A 24146-nucleotide genomic window follows, 5' to 3' on the forward strand; every position below is an offset into this window, starting at 1 on the left:
ATATATTATGAAAGAAAAGTGAAAATTTTCACATTGATTTATCACCACAAATTAATTAGAAAAGGAAGAAAAATATCATAATAAAAAAGAAATAAAGGAGTGGTTGTCAATGAAGTTATATTGATTTTAAGAGTACGTAACAGAATTAGAGAATTCGATGGAAAATTAAGAGGATTGTAGGAGAAATTGAAGGTATATTATATTTGAGACAGTGAAGAAAAAGGATAAACTAGATAGAAGAGAAGAATGATTTACGCATATTCTAATACATTTTACATTTTACACTATTATTCACTTAATAAAAATTAGAATACCTATTGATGAAGAGCAATATAAGTGAGGGAAAGCTACTCTCATCAACTCAACTCAACTCTATTGTATATATGAGTTCAAGTGTGAAGAGAAAAGATCGAGATAGAAGGTAGTAATAGAGAAGCAGAGTTAAGGAACATGAAGAAGTTGAGGATGAGGCTTAAGAGAAAAATTCTATAAAAATACAAATACCATACCAAAACAAAATTTTTAATTACTACTAGATCTGGTACATTCCTCAAACTAACAAGTTATACTAGGTATATATTAAAATAAATTATTAAAATTAGTTATTAATATAAAATATGTATTAAAATATAAAATATATACTAAAAATAAATTAAATTATTTATATAATAATTAATTTTAGTGGTTTATTTTAATATATAAATAATATTTTTAATAAATATATTGGAGAGAACAGAAAAGAAGTTAAAGATATCGTTTAATTCTTTTATTAAAAATATTATTTTTACATCAAAATCAACCACTAAAATTAGGTATAAATATATTTATATATAAATATATGTGTAATTTAATTTATTTTTAAATACATATTGTATTTCAGCATATATTTTATACTGGTGCGTAACTTATGTAAGTAAACCCTTCTTTTATATTCGTGTGTCTTTATCTCTTTCTCTACGCCACATATTTAGAATAAAAAATGTATGTATGTATTATCAAATTTACTAAATAACACAGCTCAATTTATAATAATATAACTCATCAAATCTGGCCTTTAATTTCTTGATACAGTTTCTGAACCCGCAGCCGGTGTTCAAGAATGTTACTCTTCAGGGTTTTCTCATCAAGAAGCTCATCTTGCAAGTGCAAATGTTACTCCTCAAAAGGCATCAATGTCTGGTATAGTAGTACTCTCAAATATTCTTTCACACGTTAAGTTCTTGAGATAGTTTCAAATTTTGATCCTATTCAAGGGAATTATTATTCCTCTTCAGGAGTTTCTCATGAAGTGATGATTCAGCATGCAAGTGCACCTCCTCGTCAAAGGGCATCATCACCAGGTATTTTTATTCTAACATATATATTCTTTCTCTTACATATTATTATACATTAAAGTAATTAACATTTTTTTATCGTTAAATATTGAATTTTTAAAATATTGCTAAGAAAAAAAAATTATAGATAGACAATGAAAATATTAAACAATGTGAACAATGGATATATCGGATGTTCAATTCATTGGGTGTATGGATGATTATTCTAATATTAAGATCTATGTGAGTAATTTGTAATGTAGTGTGTTTTACTTGACTTGAGCCAATTTTAAGACTCGTTGTTCATGTTATTTAAGAAAATCATTGATTAACTAACATAATAAAAAAAAATGTTACTAAAATGTAAAAAGAAATGATTTTAATTTTAACAACTCTTATATAACCATCATAACCACTTTAATCTATACATACTAAATCACCCTAATTTAATTACCTGATATCATAATATTTACAAACAAAATTGATGCATTTTTTTCTTTAAATTTATTATTTTAATTTATAATATATGTTACGAAAGCCTCTCTATTATAAAAGCTTTGCTTAATCTATTGCTACGGGTAGTGTAGTTGTATGCTTATATATAACAATATAGGACGATAATATTCTGGTGTTGTTAAAATAGTTTCTGGGTTGGCCCCTGTTGAAGAATCTTCCTCAAAGGTTTGTGATGCGAATCAAATTGCATTATCAAGTGCGAAAAAATTACCAGAAACAGAAGCAGAAACAGTAGTGATCTCTATATCAAAGGGTAAGGAAGCTTCAACAAGTGCTGCTGACGACGACGATGATGAGACTAAACCTCAGCAAAGGCTCCTTTTGGGTGGTCAATTCCAACTTTCTGATATTCTTGATCAGATGAAGAACAAAAAAAGTAATGCAGAAAAGAAGAATATTGAAGCTGAAGCTGGTACTAGCTCCAATCCTTACCATGTTGATTCAGATTAAACTCTCTTTCTCTCCAATCCTTTTCATGGGATGATGAATTTATATGTATGTATATATGTATGTTGGGTGTAATTTATGCTTTGACATTTTCGTTTATGCTTTTCACACTGTGTAAGAGAATGCTATAATTTATTAGATTTTTCTGAGAAGAGCTCTTAGAGTTTTTTCTCCTTCCAAAGTAATTAAATTTATTAGTTACAACCAAAATAAAAAAAAAGATCAAATCCCAAATCTAATTGGCGTCACAAAAAACGCCTAAACCCTTAGCAAAGTTACACTGAATAACGCAAGGAGCTACTGCATTTTTCCTTTGTTAGTTGCATTCAATCATAAATGCCGTAACTCAGAATTTATATGTATTTTATATTTCGGTACAACTATATATTTAAGTATTTTTAGTAATTATATCTAACTAAATTGGTTCAAATATAATAAAAATTATTTACACAATGTAGACGTGAATTACACTTTTTCTTTCTTATATGTTTTCTCCTCCTTATTCTTCTTTTAGTGTTGCTTCTGTTGCGGCATTTTTTTATGAGAAAGTCTAGAGGGTCAGTACTTTTTTTTTTTAAATTTAGTCAACATTTAATTATCAAAACAAGAGTGAGTAATCTCATATTATTGAATGTAATCTCACACCATTAAAAATATTATTGATAATCAATTAATAGTTATAAAACACAAAATTTACTAATCCCCTAACACTTTTTTTTATTTCTTTTTCTTCTCCTCCCCTTCTAGTATTATTACATGCAATCTTTTTTATTTTTATCTTTTTGTTTATTTTTTTGTTTAATTTTTTATTTTTTTTTATTTATAATCTTAGAGGAGAAAAAGGAAGAGGATCTTATTTTTATTCCAGGAAAAATTATAAAACACAAGAATAATATCGAAATTTTTTAACTGTGATACAATTTTTTAATTGGGAGATGAAAAAAATTTTAATCATAACACAAAAAATTTCTTAACTAATTAAAGTTATTAGAATAAAAATAATATTAAAATTTTTTAAATGTAACATAAAATTTTTTGTTTCTTTTTTTTCTGTTTAATTTCTTTTTTATTTTTTTTATTTTTATTCGAAAGGGAGGAATGTGACATATGAAATTTTTTAATCTTAACACAGCACTATAACAAATTACACATGTTTTTTCATATTTTTTCCTTAATAAAAGTTTGAATATTACTGCATTATTGATTTTTTTTTATCTTTTTGGTTTTCTAGAGAAAAAAATACAAAACAAAAAAAAAAAGAAGATTCACGATGATGATGTAGAAAAAGAGAAAGGAGAAAGAACAGAAGATGCGGTAAAAAGAAAAAGAAAAAAAAAAAGACACAAATGAAAAAGAAAAAGACGATGCAAATAAGAGTCACGTACGAAGAAAAAATTATGCATATGTAAGTGTAACTTGGTTAAATTTGATTTGAAAACTGTTTAGCCACCATACATATCATTTCTGTTTTATATTTATCTGAAGTATTTTCTTAAGGTAAGGTCTTTATTAATTTTAATTTTAAATTTTATATATCTTCTACAGATTTTCAAAAGTTACAAGAATATATTTTCAAATCATCTGTAGTGCTAATTAAATGTTCAAATATAATTAGATTTCTTAATATACTAAAAGAAAATTTTTAGTCAAAGTTATTTAAAATCTATTAGATATCATGCTCTAATTAGGGGTGTCCGCGGATCGGATCGGATCGGATATGGCCAAAAATTCGATTCGATCCGCATTAAAATCATCGGATCAGATCGGATACAATATCCGCAGCTTTTAAAGTTGGATCCGATCCGATCCGATCCGCACATTTGCGGATCGGATCGTATCAGATATCGGATATATCCGCAAAACACAAAAATATTTTTAAAGACTTATTTTTATTAAAAAAATATCAATAAAATTCATTTTTTCTATTCTTTTAAATATGTTTACTCTTAAAATAATATTAAACATACTTTTCTTAAATAATAAATTAAAATAATATAACATATATGATAATTATTAATTGAAATAAAACATAAAAAGAATATTTATTTATTTATTTCCTTAATTTTGCGGATACGCGGATATGCGGATACCAACACAAAATCTGCAATCCGATCCGATTAGTGTGCGGATCTGATCCGAAAGTCTTGCGGATCAGATCCATATCCGCAATTTTCGGATCGGATTCGGATAAACACCGCGGATATGCAGATCGGATCCGATCCATAGACACCCCTAGCTCTAATTATCTTTTTTAACTATTTTTTACTAAAATTAAATCTTTATATGTGTTATGGATCTGGCCTGTGAATCTCACACTCCGAACAGTCTTCTAATTCGATCACTCAGGCCTAACCCGCTTTCCCTTTTAGAAGTACCAAACCGATTTGTTAGACTCTTTAACCAACATTTGAATTCAAATATCTCCTTTATTTTAGTCAAATAAGATAAAATAAGATACCTACCCTCACCTATATAAAGGGGAGCCCCAGGCCCTTTAAGTATGTCACTCAACCATACACCTTATACCTCTCAAATCCATTCTTACTTGAGCGTCGGAGCGTCTTTGCAGGTGTAACACCATTACTTTTAATACCTCATGATCGTACTAAAAGTTCAAGCGTTACTTGTCTCTAATGCATTAATTTAATATTGTTATTATTTAATATTGAGCCTTCGTAGTTATAAATTGAATCCTTGGTTACAAAAATCGAAATGTCTTTACTTTAATTCATTTAATCACACAAATATATTCACATGATAATAAATACATAAACCTTTTTAAATACAAGTTCTGCCTCTCGTAAAAGCTTAAAGTGACAATTGACGAGAGGTAAAACTAACTTTAACCAAACTAACAAATGGAAAGTACAACATTCACATAAAGCTTGTAGATCAATCGTGGCTTCGCGCCAAAACTTTCTGACCTGTCACTGACAAAGAAAGTCTGTAGGGGGTAAGAACCTAACCACACGGTCTCACCACGGGGATTCAGAAATGTCATAAGAAGATATTTAATAAGAAAATTCTTTTCAAACTCAGTGATTATCGTTGCTTTATGAATCTTTTAAAAACCGATAGTTAACCATCCACGAAATTTCAAAGCTTTTTTTTAAAAGAAATCAAATAAGTATCCAGAAATAAAAAACGTACTTTTCTTTTTATAAAAAAAAAATCTTAAAAGTCTTCTAACAGTATGAACGACCAATCTGTTCCAAGCATAGGTTCATTAGGTTTACGCAAAACCAGCTTGATTTTTCATATTTTTTAATAACTCAAACAGAAACTAATCACAGCTTTCAGCCCATCACATAATCAATCAACTCAATCATCATCTCATCACCAATAATTTCAAATGCACCACATCAGAACAAACATAGGCAAAACAGACAAGAAAAATACAGGTATAGATAGCAGTTACAGCAAATAGCTCAGATATCAATTAATAACAGTTTAGCAATTAGGCAAACACAAACAAATTCAAACTCAAGCAAAGCATACAAGTGCATATGATGAATGCCTATCCTATGGCTGATGATATCATCTGTCGATTATAAAGCTAACCCGACACGTTCTGGTAGCTAACCATGGACTGAAACACCCAAGCAGAGCAAGTGGGTTTGAGCTACAACCCCCTTACTACTACCCGCTTAACCCAGAGCCAGTAGAGTAACCACTACTATGGCTACTACTCAGGTGGGTGTTTAAAAGTTCAACCTAGAGCAAGTTGAAGATCCGCTACTGCTGCTACTACCCAAGCGTCACAAACATACATTTATTCAATCCAAATCAAGCATGATCATCATCAATTCTCAAACATTAACCTAGAGCAAGCGGGACGAACTACCATCCTTGCTACTACCCAGATATCTCAATCGAATACAAATCTCATTTTCACATTCAACCTCATTGTCATTCAATTATTCAAAAATCATACTCAAAATCAATCTTCACTCTCATACTCATTCTCATCATACTACTTATTACTTTCTTCAATAATTCAGATTCAAAATATAATTCATTCTTTTTAAACAAATCAAGCACCAAACATACTTTTTCTTTATAATTCCCAAAAACCAAATTATAAAATTCTTGAAAATCTAAATCTTTCTAAATAACCATTTTTAAACAAAGTCTCTAATTTTTATAAAAATTTGGGCAGCATCTCCTCTAAAATTCGGATTATGCCACCCTTACGGGTCCCATCAAAACGACATTTTCCAATCCACTTCCAACTAACTTCAAATATCGATCCTTTCCAAAATCAAACAAAATTCCGGTTTTGAATCTTTTCTAAAGTCAATATTTCCAAAATTAAACTAAATTCCAACATTAAACCTCTTCCAGTAATTTAAGAAAAACCAACTCAACAATGACTAACTTAACAAACCAAAACAGCAAATCAGAATAACCAGCTTCCTCAATAATTCATTAAATAAATCACAGAAATATTCACAGCCATCCAAATAGTTCAATTCAAATTCATAAGACTTAGGTAATTATAAAAATACATTTTGCATACTCTTATCGACTTATAACAACTCTGGAAAGTAAAATGAATTTAAGAAAATGCCCCTACCTCAAAAAATTGAAACCTGAAAGCCAAACGCATCAACTGAACTCTTTTCTCTCAGCCCGAAATCTGCGGCAGCCACAATTACGGCAACTCTAATCACGGCACATAAGGACCGAAACTCAAACCTAAAGCATTAATGTTGCAAGGACTTAGAAGCATATAATAGAGCAACGACTGAGAGAATTCGGAACAGGAAGCAGCTTACCGAACTTACGAATAGCTGTGAAAACTGAACGGCAGTGACTCCGTTGGCAACGCGGCAGCTCGATGTCGCATGCATGACTACTAAACTTAGCATGCGAGAACCACAACTCGGCCCTACGTTACCGACTTCACAATTACTATAATAGGCTATAACAGAAAACTGATTTCAAAGGTTTCAGAGACGATAACGCTTACCAAGGGAAAAAGGGACTTTAGTGACAGTTTTCGACGGCAACGTGGCGTGGTGCGGCGCGTAGGACGATGGCGGATCTGCGGCGGTGAAAGATAACGGAGACACAGCTGTGTGAATAGTAACTCGCTTTGTCAATCTCTCTCTCTCCTCGAGTTCTCTCTCTTCGAATCTTGCCGGCGGCAGCCATGGGAGCTCGGCGACGACAACAACACGTGGCAACGCAGTTTCGCGCAGTGGGTAACTCTCCTCCTCGCGACACCAGTCCGCGTCCTCTGCCCTCAGCATCGCACGGTCTTTCTCTCCTTTGAGCTACTTCCTCCGCGACGGCGATGGCGGCGACAGCACATGCTCCTCACAAGCGACAGTTCAGCGACAGCTCCACGGGACGGCAGCGACACGGTTGGGCAGCGGCAGCAGCGCAGTCTCCTTCCTTCTCTTGCCGTTCACCCCTCTCTCGGGTCTCACTCTCTCTTCCCCTCTTCCCTGATCAGCTTCCCCCCTTTTTGTCTTCCCTTTCTTTTCTTTTCTGTTCTTGAAGTGGGTTTGGGTTATTTTGGGGAAAGGGTATAGCGGCTAGGGTTAGGGAAATTAGGGTTAGGGTTATGTTTTGGGAATTTGGGATTTTGATTTGGGAATTTGGATTTTGTGATAAAATTGGGGATTTTTGGGTTAATATGAAATCTAATTAAATCTCTAAAACTACTCTAAACTATTATTTATTGTATCAAAATACTAATTGATTTGAAATTAAATACTCTAATTAAAATTATAAGGTAATATAATTAATTTTCTTTATTTAGAAAAATATTAATATTAAATTCTGAAATCTCAATTATTTAAACCAAGCCATATACAATTTTTAGTATTTTATATTTGCTAAACTTTATTATTCAAATATAGAAAATAATTCGATAATTATAAAATCAGATAAAGTCTTAAATTGTTTTAAACTCAATAAATCAAAATTTGCTTTAATTTATCTTTAATAATATAAATTGAAATTAACTAATAATAATATTTTTTTCGAAAATTTTGGTTCATACAGCAGGTATCACCCCCATTGCTCCCACCGACAATCCGGTAGCTATTCCGACCCGAAGGTCCCCGATACATCTCATAACCCGTATTGGAAGCTTCCAGTACATTGGCGCCATCTGTGGGGATCCTACCGCGTCGCAACGGAATGGTGGATGTATTCAAGGAGCAATCCCTGAGACCGGAATAACTCCCGAACACTGAGAAATTAAACTATGCTCCACACCCATGGAAGGATAGCAAGCATTATTCCCCAAACTACCCCTCCACAAAACAAAGAGAACGGCCCCGCAGTCATTGAAACTCGGGCTCCCGAAAACCTAGGAGGCAATGCTGCCCAGATAATCCAAGATCTCTGCCTCCGAGTACAGGAACTTGAAGACCGGGTTACCGCCAAGAAGAACACCACACAGAGAACGGAAGCCACGCCACTTCCAGATCAAGATCCCGCTGCGACACCGGCCGTCACAGATAACTCGAATGGCGTCAAGGCAAAAGGCATGAGCGCAGCATATCCCGCGACCCAAAACTCCGGTGTGACGCAAATGACGACCGGTGCCATCGAGAGGCCAAACACACGAAGAGCGAGCACCTAATAATGGGAGCTACTCCCTTCACGGAAAGAATCCTAAAAGCAAAACTCCCTAAGGGTTTTGACCAATCCACAGACATGAAGTATGACAGAACCAAGGATCCCCAGTAACACCTAATGGCCTTCGAGGCCAGGATGAACCTGGAAGGGGTCGCCGATGCGGTTCGATGCAGGGCCTTCTCAGTAACCCTAGCTAGACCTGCGATTAAATAGTTTAATGCCTTCCTCAACAGGTCCATAACTAGCTTCCACGATATCTCGAGGAAATTAATGGCCCAATTCACCACCAGAATCACAAAAGCCAAACACCCCATCAGCTTGTTGGGAGTCACCCAAAGACAGGATGAATCCACGAGGAAGTACCTCGACCGGTTCAACAACGAGTGCTTGACGATCGACGGACTCACAGACTCAGTCGTAAAGCTTTGCCTAACTAACGGGCTTATGAATGAAGACTTTCAGAAACACCTCACCACCAGACCAGTGTGGACCATGCACGAGATTCAGGGCATCGCAAAGGAATACATAAACGATGAAGAGGTAAGCCAAGTCGTAGCCGCCAATAAATGGCAGCACGACATCACAACACCTCGACATAACCCTCCACCAAGAGAAAGCCAGAAGGACCATCCTAAACCTGAACATGATTACAAGCAAGGAAACCCCAAGAAAATTGAAATCAGCGCTAAAAAAGGACCTCAAAATCTTGGCAGTTAGAAACCAAACCCCAGTAGTCACCACCAAAAATGTGATAACATTCTCTCCCGAGGACTGCCAATACAGCACCTTGGTAGAAAATGCCCCCTTCGTTATCTCGGCAAAGATTGGAACTGGGCTGGTAAGAAGAATACTGGTAGACATGGGAGCAGATTCCAACACCCTCTTCAGAGGAGCCTTCGACAAGCTCAGACTCCGTGATGAAAACCTCCAGACACAGAGCAACGGAGTAACCGGACTCGGAGACAACTTCCTCAAGCCAGACGGTTCCATTGTCCTCCCCCTGACCATAGGGACAGGGAACCAAAGTAAGACGATCCTATCCGAGTTCGTGGTCCTCATGGACTCCACCACCTACAGTGTTATCCTCGAAAGAAAAACAATCAACGACTTTTCTGCCGTCATCTTCACCAAATTCCTACTCATGAAGTTCACTGCAGAAGACGGCTCTATCGGAACAATCCACGAAGACCGGAAAATCACAGTAGAATGCGACAACACCAGCCTGGCTCTACAGAAAAGATCCTACGACGTGGCTGGCATCTTTCTAGCTGACCTGGATGCCCGACAAGATGGGCAACTGAGACCAGAACCAGAGGGAGACATGGAAAAACTGCAAATAGGACAAACCAAAGAGAAATACACGTTCATCAATAGGAACCTCCCATATGACCTTAAGGAAGAGCTCACACGTCTCCTAAAGTGGAGTAGAGGCCTATCGTATTCACTCATGCCGACATGCCAAGAATAGACCCCGACTTAATGTGCCACCGACTTGCCATGGATTCCAAAGCTAAACCTGTGACCCAGAGGAGACGAAAAATGTCACCTGACAGAGACATCGAAGTCAAGAAACAAGTTAAGGCCCTCTTGGAGGCAGGTTTCATTTAGGAAATACCATATACGACCTGGTTGGCTAACGTCGTTTTAGTTAAGAAAGCCAACGGGAAGTGGCAGATGTGCGTCGACTACACGGACTTGAACAAAGCCTGTCCAAAGGACGCATTTCCTCTGCCAAACATTGACGGACTGGTAGACGCTGCATCCGGTCACCAATACCTCAGCTTCATGGATGCATACTCTGGGTACAACCAGATACCCATGCACCGACCCGATGAGGAGAAAATGGCCTTCATAATCTCTGATGACACGTACTATTACACAGTCATGCCCTTCGACGACATGCTCGCCAAGACCGAATCTGGCGAGCAACTCATCAGCGGCCTTGAGCTCATAATAAATACCATAAGGAAGCACCGAATGCGCCTTAACTCGACAAAGTGCGCCTTCGGAATAGAAGCAGGAAAATTTCTAGGGTTCATAATCACACAACGCGGGGTAGAGGCAAACCCTGAGAAATGTAGAGCCATCCTCGAAATGGCAAGTTGATAAACCACTATTTTATGGTTTATCTTGTGTTAAATTGAGTGGTTTTTATCAGTTCTTCGCACATTTATTCATGTAATTCGCATATTTTACATTTGCCTTCCTAATTTTGTTCTATGATTGAAAACTTGCTTCCTAATCCTTTAAATTGTCAATTTTTAATTTCCCTTTATACCATTCGATGCCGTGATCTGTGTGTTAAGTGTTTTCAGGCTTCAAAGGGCAGGAATGGCTTAGAGGATGGAAGGGAATCATGCAAAAGTGGAAGGAACACAAGAAACAAAGGAGCTTACCAGTGAGGATCAATGCTCACGCGTGCGCATGACTTGGCGCATATCACAGCGACACGCACGCGTAACTGATGCATACGCGTGACACGTGCAGAAGACCATCGATGCGTACGCGTGAAGTGCGTAACGTGCTGCAAATGCAGAAGACACTGGGGGCAATTTTGGGCTGAGTCTGGACACAGTTTTCGGCCCAGAAACATAGACTTGAGCCAGGGGACAATAGAGATTCAACACACATTAACATTCACTTAGTTTTAGTTTTAGTTTGGAATCTTAGAGAGAAAACACTAACTTCTTCTAGGGTTCTTCACATTTTAGATTTTTAATTTATGCTTTTGGATTGGATCTTGAGAGAATTACTACTTCCGTTTGAAGTCTCTATCATTACAGTTTGCTTTCTTAATTCTTTACTCTTTTATCTTCCATTCCGTTTGCTCAGAGTTACATATGGATATCTTTGATTTTAGAAAGTATTAATGCAAGAGTTATTTTCACATTTGATTTCATTATTTGTTTGCATATCATCTTCCCTTAATTTATTATTTCAAAAATAGCTTTTACTAAATTAATTTTAATTACCATGTCTTCTTTCTATTCCCTTTACATGTTTGCGAAAATGGCATCCATGTCAATGGAGTAGGCTCCCAACTTGACTTTGGAGTTGATTAATAAGAGACCCTTGAGTTGGAATACTCAAGTGTTAATTTGCAATTGGAAGTTGTTGGCCGACTCTCCAGTCACTAACTCTAATCCTTCCCTAGGAGGGGATTAGGACTTGTGAATCAGAGTTAGCTCAGTTACTTGACTTTCCTTTATTAGGTAAAGGAAAACTAAGTAGAAACAACAACCTCTTACCATTACACTTGGGAAAATTTAACAAGGATAGAACTTCCGATTAATCTTCTCCTAGTCAAGGCGTTTTATTTCAATTACATAAAACCTCTTGTTAATTTTCATTGCTTTAATTGATAGTCATTTATTTCTCTATTCCCCAAATCTAAAAATTCTCAGAAAATTCCTGACCAATAAATTGCATTCTTTTGTCAACTCATTGGGAGACGACCTGGAAATTCTACTCCCAGTATTTTATTCTTAAATTGTGACAACTCTTTTTAAATTGATAAGTGGAATTTTCGTCGGTTAAGAACTATACTTGCAACGTTATTTCCATTATAAATTCTTAATCGGTATTTTTTCGCCCGTCACAACTCCAAAAAACCTCAAAGACATCCAGAAACTAACCGGCCGACTAACCGCCCTATCCTGTTTCCTCAGAGCGTCGGCCCAGAAGGCAATCCCCTTCTTCAAACTTATGAAGAAAGGGACTCCCTTCAAGTGGGAAGTAGAATGTGAACAGGCATTCCAATACTTCAAGAAAGTACTAGCAGAACCCTCCATTCTTGCTAAACCCCAAACGGGAGAGGTCCTCTACCTATATCTATCTATAACAAAAGATTCACTCGCGGCAGTGCTTGTTCGGGAAGACGAGAATAAGACCCAACGGCCTATTTACTTCATAAGCAAAGTCCTCCAAAACACGGAGACACGCTACTCTCGCCTTAATAAACTCACTTCACACTCCTCACGGCCTCCCGACATCTTCGACAGTACTTCCAGGCTCACCCCATTACAGTCCAAACCGACCAAGTGGTCAGGAAAGTTCTGTAAAAGCCTGACCTGGCGGGAAAAATGTTAGCATGGTCCGTAGAACTGTCCCAATTCCAAATAGAGTTCGAATCTCGGAACGCAATCAAAGCACAGGCCATGGCAAACTTCATGCTGGAAATGACTCCGGGAAACCCCGTTATCGAATCTTGTAAGCTGCACGTGGACAGCTGGTGCACGAAATTGTGATCACACTTTTCACAACTCCGCACAACTAACCAGCAAGTGCACTGGGTCGTCCAAGTAATACCTTACGTGAGTAAGGGTCGATCCCACGGAGATTGACGGCTTGAAGCAAGCTATGGGCATCTTGTAAATCTCAGTCAGGCGGATTCAAATGGTTATGAGTTTGATAATTAAAGGATAAATAAAAATGTAAAATAAAATAGAGATACTTATGTAATTCATTGGTGGGAATTTTAGATAAGCGTTTGGAGATGCTTTGTTGCTCCTGAACCTCTGCTTTCCTATTGTCTTCATGCATGCTCCCTTCCATGGCAAGCTGTATGATCCTCTCAGTGAAAATAGTCCAGCTACGGTCTCTGTATGGCTAATCAACTGTCGGATTTCTCATCTCGGATGAAAAATACCAGGCACAGCTACCGCAGGGCTAATCATCTGTCAGTTCTCACTTGTGTCGGAATAAGATCCATTGATCCTTTTGCACACTGTCACTGCGCCCAACATTCGCGAGTTTGAAGCTTCTCACAGTCATTCCTTCCCAGATCCTACTCGGAATACCACAGACAAGGTTTAGACTTTCTGGATCTCAAGAATGCTGTCTATTGATTCTAGCCTATACCACGAAGATCCTAATCACGGGGTCGGATGCTCTGTTGTCAGGAGAGACGATGCGAATCCGTGGATCAGAGACCCAAGAGAGTATACTCCGGCTGGTGTCCAATGACTACGTTGAATATCATGCAGACCACTTTGTGGTTGTCAGGCACGCGGATCTTGGCTAAGCGAGTACTGAAGATAATGGGTGATTGTCACGGGTCACCCCTTCAGTCTGACTTAACTGAATTAAGTACAAGAGTATATCTTAGAGTAGAAGTAGGCGTGAATTGAAGGAAAAAACAATAGTACTTGCATTAATTCATGAGGAACAACAGAGCTCCTCACTTTAATCTTTGAGGTGTAGAAACTCCACTGTTGAAAATACATAAGAGAAAAAGGTCTAGGCATGGCCGAATGGCCATCCTCCCCAAATATGATCATAAAGCTCAAGGGTTCCAAAGAAGACCCTCATACAATAGTAAAAATTGCTACTTATACTAAACTAGTAAAATAGGTTTACAGAAAATTAGTAGATAGTGCGGAAATCCACTTTCGGGGCCCACTTGGTGTGTGCTTGGGCTGAACTTTGAAGATTTCACGTGTATAGGCCATCCATGGAGTTAAACACCAGCTTGGGTGCCAGTTTGGGCATTTAACTCCAGCTTTGGTGCCAATTCTGGCGTTTTACGCTAGTAAAGGGTCTCTGGTGGGCGTTTGGACGCCAGTTTGGGCCATTAAGTCTCGGGCAAAGTATGGACTATTACACATTGATGGAAAGCCCAAGATGTCTACTTTCCAACTCAATTGAGAACGCGTCAATTGGGCTTCTATAGCTCCAACAAATCGACTTTGAGTACAGGGAAGTCAGAATCCAACAGCATCTGCAGTCCTTTTCTCAGCCTCTGAATCAGATTTTTGCTCAGGTCCCTCAATTTCAGCCAGAAAATACCTGAAATCACAGAAAAACACACAAACTCATAGTAAAGTCCAGAAATGTGAATTTTGCATAAAAACTAACAAAAATATACTAAAAGTAACTAAAACATACTAGAAACTACCTAAAAAGAATGCCAAAAAGCATATAAATTATCCGCTCATCACAACACCAAACTTAAATTGTTGCTTGTCCCCAAGCAACTGAAAAAAATAGGATAAAAAGAAGAGAATATACAATAAATTCCAAAATATCAATGAAGCTTAGTTCCAATTAGATGAGCGGGACTTGTAGCTTTTTGCTTCTGAACAGTTTTGGCATCTCACTTTATCCTTTGAAGTTCAGAATGATTGGCATCCATAGGAACTCAGAATTCAGATAGTGTTATTGATTCTCCTAGTTTAGTATGTTGATTCTTGAACACAACTACTTATGAGTCTTGGCCGTAACCCTAAGCATCTTGTTTTCCAGTATTATCACCGGATACATACATGCCACAGTCACATACACTACAAAATTCTTGCTTGATTGTAAAAGTTTTTAAGTAGGAGTTATTAAAACCTCCATAGTATATTTTATTTGTGACTATTTTAAATAATATAACAAAAACTCTCACTGTTATAATACTCTTAAGCCAATTAATTACTAAAAGCCCAATCCAAACAAATATTAACTGAGCATACAAAAAAATTAGAAGAGTTCTTCGAGAGAGAACGAAGAAGAGTCTGAACCCTAAAATCTCGATTCCAGCCACTACGATTCATCTCCTCGCCGCCGTTGCCGCCATGTATCCTTCATCAAAGCATCGCCAGTGGAGTTATGAATGGAGGACGAGGTGATCGTGGAGCCTCTCAATTCGTGGAGCTCTCGCCTCTCAGGATAGTAATGCTTTAGATCTGCCGCTTCTGAGTTGTCTTCCCCGGTGGGTGCTATCGCTGGTTCTGCTTTTGCTCCAGCCGCTTGAAGCACTCAGAGCACGGTTTGGCACGGATTCGGTGGCGCTGGCTAAGTAGATCTGGAAGGTGAGTGAGCGAAAGACTCTGGAAGCTTCGATTGAAGCTACGATAATGCGATCGAAGCTATCAAATCTTGTGGAACTAATTCTCATGTCGTTCTGAGTCATTGAGGTGAGGATTTGTTCCTACTTTGTAAAGGTTTTCATGAACTGAACTAGGATCTTTATTTTATGAGCTTTTTGACAATTGAGCTTTCAGTCTTATTGAGAAATCAAATTGAGCTTTCACTCTTTATTTGTAAGAGCTTTTTGCAATTCCAGTCATGGTTAAAGTTGGAATTATTTGTGACTTTGATTTTGGACTGATTTTGTTACTTATAGATTGTTACTTCCAAATAGGAGAGGAAGTGAACATGAATTTGACCATAACATATGGGTTCAGAATATTGGTGGAGACGATGATTGATTGGATTGACAGAGAAGTAAACATGAACAAATCTTACGTCCTCTTCCAAACTTATTCTCCTGTGCATTTCAGGTTTGCCTAAACTTTCAAGCAGACTTACCTATAATTACATCTTTGTTTGCTTAAATTATGTATATGAATCAATCTACAATTTCTAGTTCTCATGGTTGGTCCTTACTTTTATCAGCTTCATCTGGCTCAGTGCTGGAAATTTGTTACTGTAACTAGAATTGGTTCGTGTCCTCCCAAAGAAGAGAGGGCACTGAATACTGGTTGTTACATGAGGTATTCCTCACACAAGTTTTATTACAATTCAACCACTATTGCTTCTGCATTTGTGGATGCTTAAATTTGGAAGGGGCCAATGAACCTGCTCCATTGAAATTCTAGGTTTATAAATCCTTGGTATGTTTGGAATTTGGATACTAGCAGCTCTAAATGATAACTTTATAGCCAAAGTTTTTTGGATATATAACATTGTTTCTATTCTAAGATTAAAATCCCATACCCATTTCAGTGGGGTACTCCAATATTCAGAGCGAGTCATGTCTTTGGGATGATGGGAGCTACACTTGTCATATCTGCAGAGGTCTGCCAACTGTTCTTTTTAGTAATAATTTCAACTAATCACTGGAGATTCTTATATTTGATGAAATTTTGAATTTTTTGATGCAGTTAACTGGGACTTTCTTTGCAGCAGCCAAAATCTCTGGTGCAACACCACCTCCAACCCATGTGCTCAGCCAAAGTATTGGGCTTCAGGTGAAGTTTTCCTCATCTTCTTCGTCTTCTAACAACGAAATCAGTATCGTGCCATTCATATAGTAATACAGGACTTTGAATTATGATTTTCAACATCTTAAGAACAGGATATAGGCATGCTGCTTGAAGGCATTTTTGGTGCTGCTGTTGGTACTACCGCACCAGTGTAAGAATTATTATGTTCTGATGAATTCTAGTTCTTTTGCTAAAGTTTGCTACAAATCTGGGTGCAGGACATAATTATTAAGCCAAAGTATCTTGTAACCTTCACTGTTGGATATAATCAAAGATACAACATTAATGCTGCAGTGCAAAAGGTAATTTCAGTTTTTCCCTTCCATTATCAATCAGTATTGTAATTTGGGTTCATCCACTAACCATTGCTTTTTGTGCCTCTCTTTGATTATCATAGTTCTCTTCAAACTTCACAATTGTATTGTTTCACTATGATGGGCGGACTAGTGAGTGAGATGAATTTGAATGGGCAAAGAGAGCTATCCATATCTCTGCAATCAAGCAAACTAAAAGATTGGTAAAGGATGCTCTATGGATCTTTACCTCTTATAACCATGTAAGAATATTTATAAAAATTATAATGTTTTCATGGAGGAATTTTACAGCAATGGATGCTCATGGAAGCAAAAGCAAGTATGCATTAATTGCACTTTAATTTGAGTTAGTTCTTACTAGCTAGTTGTTGCATATGGTAAATGGTAAGTGCATGTATTATTTCATTATTAAACTGTTCCTGTTCTCAAAAATAATTTAATTTGTGGATAAATGCAAACCTTCTTAATTTGGTTTTGGTTATTTACTTCACCTTTCATCTATTGCAGCTAGGAGGATTTCCAACCATTGACTTGGGAAGTGACGTATAAGATCATACTAGGAATTGCTAAGGGCCTGGCCTATCTTCATGAAGAGTTGTATGTTAGAATTATTCATAGAGACATAAAATTAAGCAACATTCTGCTAGACAATGACTTCACACCAAAGATTGTGGATTTTGGTCTTACTAGATTATTTCCGGAAGATAAGTCTCACCTTAGCATAGCCATTACTAGCACACTGTAAGTACATAACTAAAGAACTATGCTTCTCCATTATCAATGTTTAAATAACGATCATAGGCTTTAGGACTTTAGATTTATATTCTTTGCATCACTCCTATGCAATTGCAGTGTGCCTAAGCAAGCAACCATTTATAACTGACTAAATGTTAATGATTGATAACCAATTATTCATCTAATTTTGTTTTAAAGTATTTTTTTGTTCAAATATGTAATATTTTAATTTTCTTCTATATTTCTAATGCCTTGCTTAAATATTCTTTTAAATAGTAAATGATCAATAGTGTAATAATATAATTCTAACATCAAAATTAATTTTTTAAAAATAATATTGACAGGTTTGTGAGGTTTGAAACCCCATAGAATAGCCATTTTTTAAAATGCGAAATTCTTTTTGTGGGGGTTTTGAACCGCCACAAACATTAACTAAAAACTGCGACAAAATGCCAGCACAGAACCCCCATAAAAGGATAGAAAACCACCACTAAATGCATTATGGGAGTTGTGAAAAACTGCCACAAATAAGCTCGTGGCACTTCAAATTTTGGAGGTTTTTTTAAACTGTCACAAATCTTTTTGTGGGGGTTTAAAACCTCCACAAAGAGGAGAAAAAACCGCCACAAATAAACAAAAGTCTTGTAGTGATAACTGGGTGAACCTTTTCAAATTGTGACTCAGCTTTGCTAGAGTCCCCAGTTAGAGGTGTCCAGAGTTCTTAAGCACACTCTTTTGCTTTGGATCACGACTTTAACCACACAGTCCCAAACTTTTCACTTGGACCTTCATGACACAAGCACATGGTTAGGGACAACTTGATTTAGCCACTTAGGCCAGGATTTTATTCCTTTGGGCCCTCATATCCACTGATGCTCAAAGCCTTGGATCCTCTTTACCCTTGCCTTTTAGTTTAAAGGGTTACTGGCTTTTTCTGCTTGCTTTTTCTTTTTCTTTCTTTCTTTTTTGCCACTTTTTTTTCGTAAGCTTTGTATTTTTCACTGCTTTTTCTTGCTTCAAGAATCAATTTTATGATTTTTTCAGATTATCAATAATATTTCTCTTTTTTTTTTATTATTCTTTCAAGAGCCAACAATTTTAACATTCATAAACTTCACTATAAAAAATATGCACTGTTCAAGCATTCATTCAGAAAACAAAAAGTATTGCCACCCCATCAAAATAATTAAACTAATTTCAAGATAGAATTCGAAATTCATGTACTTCTTGTTCTTTTGCAATTAGAAACATTTTTTCATTTAAGAAAGGTGAAGGATTCATGGGACATTCATAACTTTAAGGCATAGACACTAGACACTAATGATCATGTAATAAAGACACAAACATAGACAAAGCATAAAGCACAAGAAAAGAAAAAAAAAACACAAAAACAAATAACAAGGAAATTAAAGAACGGGTCCACCTTAGTGATGGCAGCTAGTTCTTCCTCTTAAAGATCCTATGGAGTGCTTAAGCTTCTCAATGTCTCTTCCTTGCCTTTGTTCCTCTTCCCTCATGGCTCTTTGGTCCTCTCTAATTTCATGGAGGATAATGGAGTACTCTTGATGCTCCATCCTTAGTTGCTCCATGTTAGAACTCTAATCTCCTAAAGAGGTGTTGAGTTGCTCCCAATAGTTGTGTGGAGGGAAAATGCATCCCTTGAGGCATCTCAGGGATTTCTTGATGACGGACTTCCTCATGCTTTTGTTGAGGTCCATACGTGGCCTCTCTTGTTAGCTCCATCCTCTTTTTAGTGATGGACTTGTCATCTTCAATGAGGATGTCTTCCTCTATGACAATTCTGGCTAAATTGCATAGGTGACAGATGAGATGAGAAAAGGCTAACCTTGTCACAGTGGAGGGCTTGTCAGTCACCTTGTATAGTTCTAGAGGTATGATCTCATGAACTTCCACTTACTCTCCAATCATGATGCTATAGATCATGATAGCCCGATCCACAGTTACATCGGATCGGTTGCTAGTAGGAATGATAGAGCGTTGGATGAACTCTAACCATCCTCTAGCCATGGGTTTGAGGTCAAGCCTTCTCAGTTGAACCAGCTTGCCTTTGGAGTCTCTCTTCCATTGGGCTCCTTCTACACAGATGTCCCTGAGGACTTGGTCCAACCTTTGATCAAAGTTGACCCTTCTTGTGAAAGGATGAAGATCTCCTTGCATCATTGGCAAGTTGAATGCCAACCTCACATTTTCCAGACTGAAATCTAAGTATTTTTTTCGAATCATTGTGAGCCAATTCTTTGGGTTCGGGTTCACACTTTGATCATGGTTCTTAGTGAACCATGCATTAGCATAGAACTCTTGAATCATTAAGATTCTGACTTGTTGGATGGGGTGGGTGAGAGCTTCCCAACCTCTTCTTTGAATCTCTTGTCGAATCTCTGGATATTCGCTCTTTTTGAGCTTGAAGGGGACCTCGAGGATCACCTTCTTCTTGGTTACAACTTCATAAAAGTGGTGTTGATGGACCTTTGAGATGAATCTCTCCATCTCCCATGACTCGGAGGTAGAAGCAATTGCCTTCCCTTTCCTCTTTCTAGAGGTTTCTCCAGGCTTAGGTTCCATTAATGGTTATGAAAAAAAAACAAAAAGCAACGCGTTTTTCACACTAAACTTAAAAGGTTTGCTCGTCCTCAAGCAAAAGAAGAAAGAAAGGAGTAGAAGAAGAAGAAATAGAGGATATGGAGGTGGAGGAGTGGTTCAGCCAAGGGGGGTTTGGAGTGTTTGTGATGTGTGAAAATGAAGGAGTAAGGAGGGGTATATATAGGGTAAGGGGGAGAGGGAATCCGTGTGATAGGGGTTGGGTTTGGGAGGAAAATGGTTTGAATTTGAGTGGGTGAGGAGGGTAGGTGGGTTGTATGATGGGAAATAGTAGATGGATGTGAGTGGTGAAAAAATTTTGGGGAAGAGGGTATGATTTGATAGGTGAATGGTGTTTGGGGAAGGGTGTTATGGAAAGGTGTGAAGAGGAATGAGAATGAGTTGGGGTAGGTAGGGATCCTGTGGGGTCCACAGATCCTGAGGTATCAAGGATTTCTCATCCTTGCACCTTTCTGGCGTTTAAACGCCCTCTGTGTGGCATTTCTGGCATTAAACGCCAGGCTAATGCCCATTTCTGGCGTTAAACGCCAGTCTGGCTGCCAATGCTAGTGTTTATCACCCAGAATGTTGCCAGACTAGGCGTTAAACACCCATTCTGCTACTCTTACTGGCGTTTAATGCCAGCCAGACACCAGACACCCTTTTCTGGCGTTAAATGCCAGTCTGTGTGCCATTTCTGGCATTTAACACCCAGAATAGTGCCAGACTGGGCGTTAAACGCCCAATTTTCTATCCTTACTAGTGTTTAAATGCCAGTAAGCTCGTCCTCCAGGGTGTGCTATTTTTGATGCTATTTTTGATTTTGCTTTAACTCTGCAGCTATTTTTGTGAGTTCACATGATCATCATCCTAAAGAAAACAAAGACTAACACTAGAAAATAAAATAAAAAAGTAATTAATATAGATAAATAAAATTGGGTTGCCTCCCAATAAGCGCTTTTTTAATGTCAATAGCTTGACAGGAAGCTCCTATATAGCTTCACAGATGCTCAGAGCATGGTTGTGGCCTCCCAACACCAAACTTAGAGTTTGAATGTGGAGGCTCTGCTTGACTCTATATTGAGAGAAGCTTTTCATGCTTCCTCTCCATAGGTACAGAGGAAGATCCTTAAGCCTTAAACACAAGGTAGTCCTCATTCAATTGAGGGACTAACTCTCCTCTGTCCACATCAATCACAGCCCTTGCTGTGGCTAGGAAGGGTCTTCCAAGGATGATGGATTCATCCTCATTCCTCCCAGTGTCCAGGATTATGAAGTCAGCAGGGATGTAAAGGCCTTCAACCTTCACTAAGACATCCTCTACAAGTCCATAAGCCTGTTTCATTGATTTGTCTGCCATCTCTAGTGAGATTCGTGTAGCTTGTACCTCAAAGATCCATAGTTTTTCCATTACAGAGAGTGGCATGAGATTGATACCTGACCCCAGGTCACACAGAGCCTTCTCAAAGGTCATGGTGCCTATGGTGCAAGGTATTAAGAACTTTCTAGGATCCGGTTTCTTCTGAGGTAATGTCTGCTGAATCTAGGTATTCAGTTCATTGATGAGCAATGGAGGTTCATCCTCCCAAGTCTCATTACCAAATAACTTGGCATTCAGCTTCATGATTGCTCCTAGATATTGAGCAACTTGCTCTTCAACAGTGTCTTCGTCCTCCTCAGAGGAAGAATACTCATCAGAGCTCATGAATGGCAAAAGTAAGTTTAGTGGAATCTCTATAGTCTATGTATGAGCCTCGGATTCCTTTGGTTCTTCAATAGGGAACTCCTTATTGGTCAGTGTACGTCCCTTGAGGTCTTCCTCATTGGGAATCACTGCCTTTTCACTCTCTTCAGGTTCGGCCATTTTGGTTATGGTTATAGCCTTACACTATCTTTTGGGATTCTCTTCTGTATTGCTTGGGAGAGTACTAGGAGGAGTTTCAGTAACTCTTTTACTCAGCTGACATACTTGTGCCTCCAAATTTCTGATGGAAGACCTTATTTCATTCATGAAACTGAGAGTAGTTTTAGATAGATCAGAGACTATGTTTGCTAAGTCAGAGAGGCTCTGCTCAGAATTCTCTGTCTGTTGCTGAGAAGATGATGGAAAAGGCTTAATATTGCCAAACCTATTTCTCCCACCATTATTGTTGTTGAAGCCTTGTTGAGGCTTCTATTAATCCTTCCATGAGAAATTTGGATGATTCCTCCATGAAGGATTATAGGTGTTTCCATAGGATTCTCCCATATAATTCACCTCTTCCATTGTAGGATTCTCAGGGTCATAAGATTCTCCTTCTGAGGAGGCTTCTTTAGCACTGCCGAATGCAGCTTGTAATCCAGTCAGATTATGAGAAATCATATTGACTTGCTGAGTCAATATTTTGTTCTAAGCCAATATGGCATTCAGAGTATCAATCTCAAGAACTCCTTTCTTCTGAGTCATCCCATTATTCACAGGATTTCTTTTAGAAGTGTACATGAACTAGTTATTTGCAACCATCTCAATGAAATCATGGGCTTTTGTAGGGGTTTTCAAATGAAGAGATCTACCAGCAGAGTGGTCTAATGACATCTTAGACAATTCAGACAGACCATCATAGAATATACATATGATGCTCCATCCGGGGTGTATGTCAGAAGGACACCTTTTGGTTAATTGCTTGTATCTTTTCCAAGCTTCATAGAGGAATTCACCTTCCTTCTGTTTGAAGGGTTGGACGTCGACTCTAAGCTTGCTCATCTTTTGAGGTGGAAAGAATTTGGTCAAGAAGGCGTCGACCAACTTGTCCCAAGAGTTCAGGCTTTCTCTAGGTTGTGAGTCCAACCATGTTCTAGCTCTATCTCTCACAGCAAAGGGGAAAGCATAAGTTTGTAGACCTCAAGATTAACCCCATTGGTCTTAACAGTATCACAGATCTGCAAGAATTCAGCTGAGAACTGATGAGGATCTTCCGATGGAAGTCCATGAAACTTGCAATTTTGCTGCATTAGAGAAACTAATTGAGGCTTAAGCTCAAAGTTGTTTGCTCCAGTGGCAGGAATTGAGATGCTTTTTCCATTGAAGTTGGAAGTTTGTGCAGTATAGTCACCATGAATTTTCCTTACATCTCTTGCATTGTTGTTGGATTCGGCTACCATGTCTACTTCTTTTTTCGAAATTCTCTGAAAGGTCCTCTCCGGAGCGTTGTGCTTTAGCTTCTCTTAGCTTCCTCTTCAGAGTCCTTTCAGGTTCAGGATCAGCTTCAACAAGAATGTTTTTATCCCTGTTTCTGCTCATATAAAAAAGAAGAGAACAAAAGAAATATTGGAATCCTCTATGTCACAGTATAGAGACTCCTTGATGTGTCAGAGGAAAAGGAGTAGAAGAATGAGAAGAGAGAGGAGGTGAGTTTGAATTTTTTTTTAGATGAGTGGAGGAGAATGTCAGCAATTAAATAAAATAAATAGAAGGAGATGAGAGAGAAAGAGTTTTCGAAAATTTAAAAGAAATAACATAAATTAGAATTTAAAACAATTAGTTATTTAAAAAGATTTTTGAAAAAAGGGTTAGTGATTTTCGAAAATGAGAAGTGAAAAAGATTTGAAAATAAATTTTGAAAAAGATAAGAAGTTAAAAAAAGATTTTGAAATTAAAATTAAAAAAAAAAGATATG

This window comes from Arachis hypogaea, chromosome 7, assembly GCF_003086295.3.
Source record: "Arachis hypogaea cultivar Tifrunner chromosome 7, arahy.Tifrunner.gnm2.J5K5, whole genome shotgun sequence".
NCBI classification, from domain to species: Eukaryota; Viridiplantae; Streptophyta; class Magnoliopsida; order Fabales; family Fabaceae; genus Arachis; species Arachis hypogaea.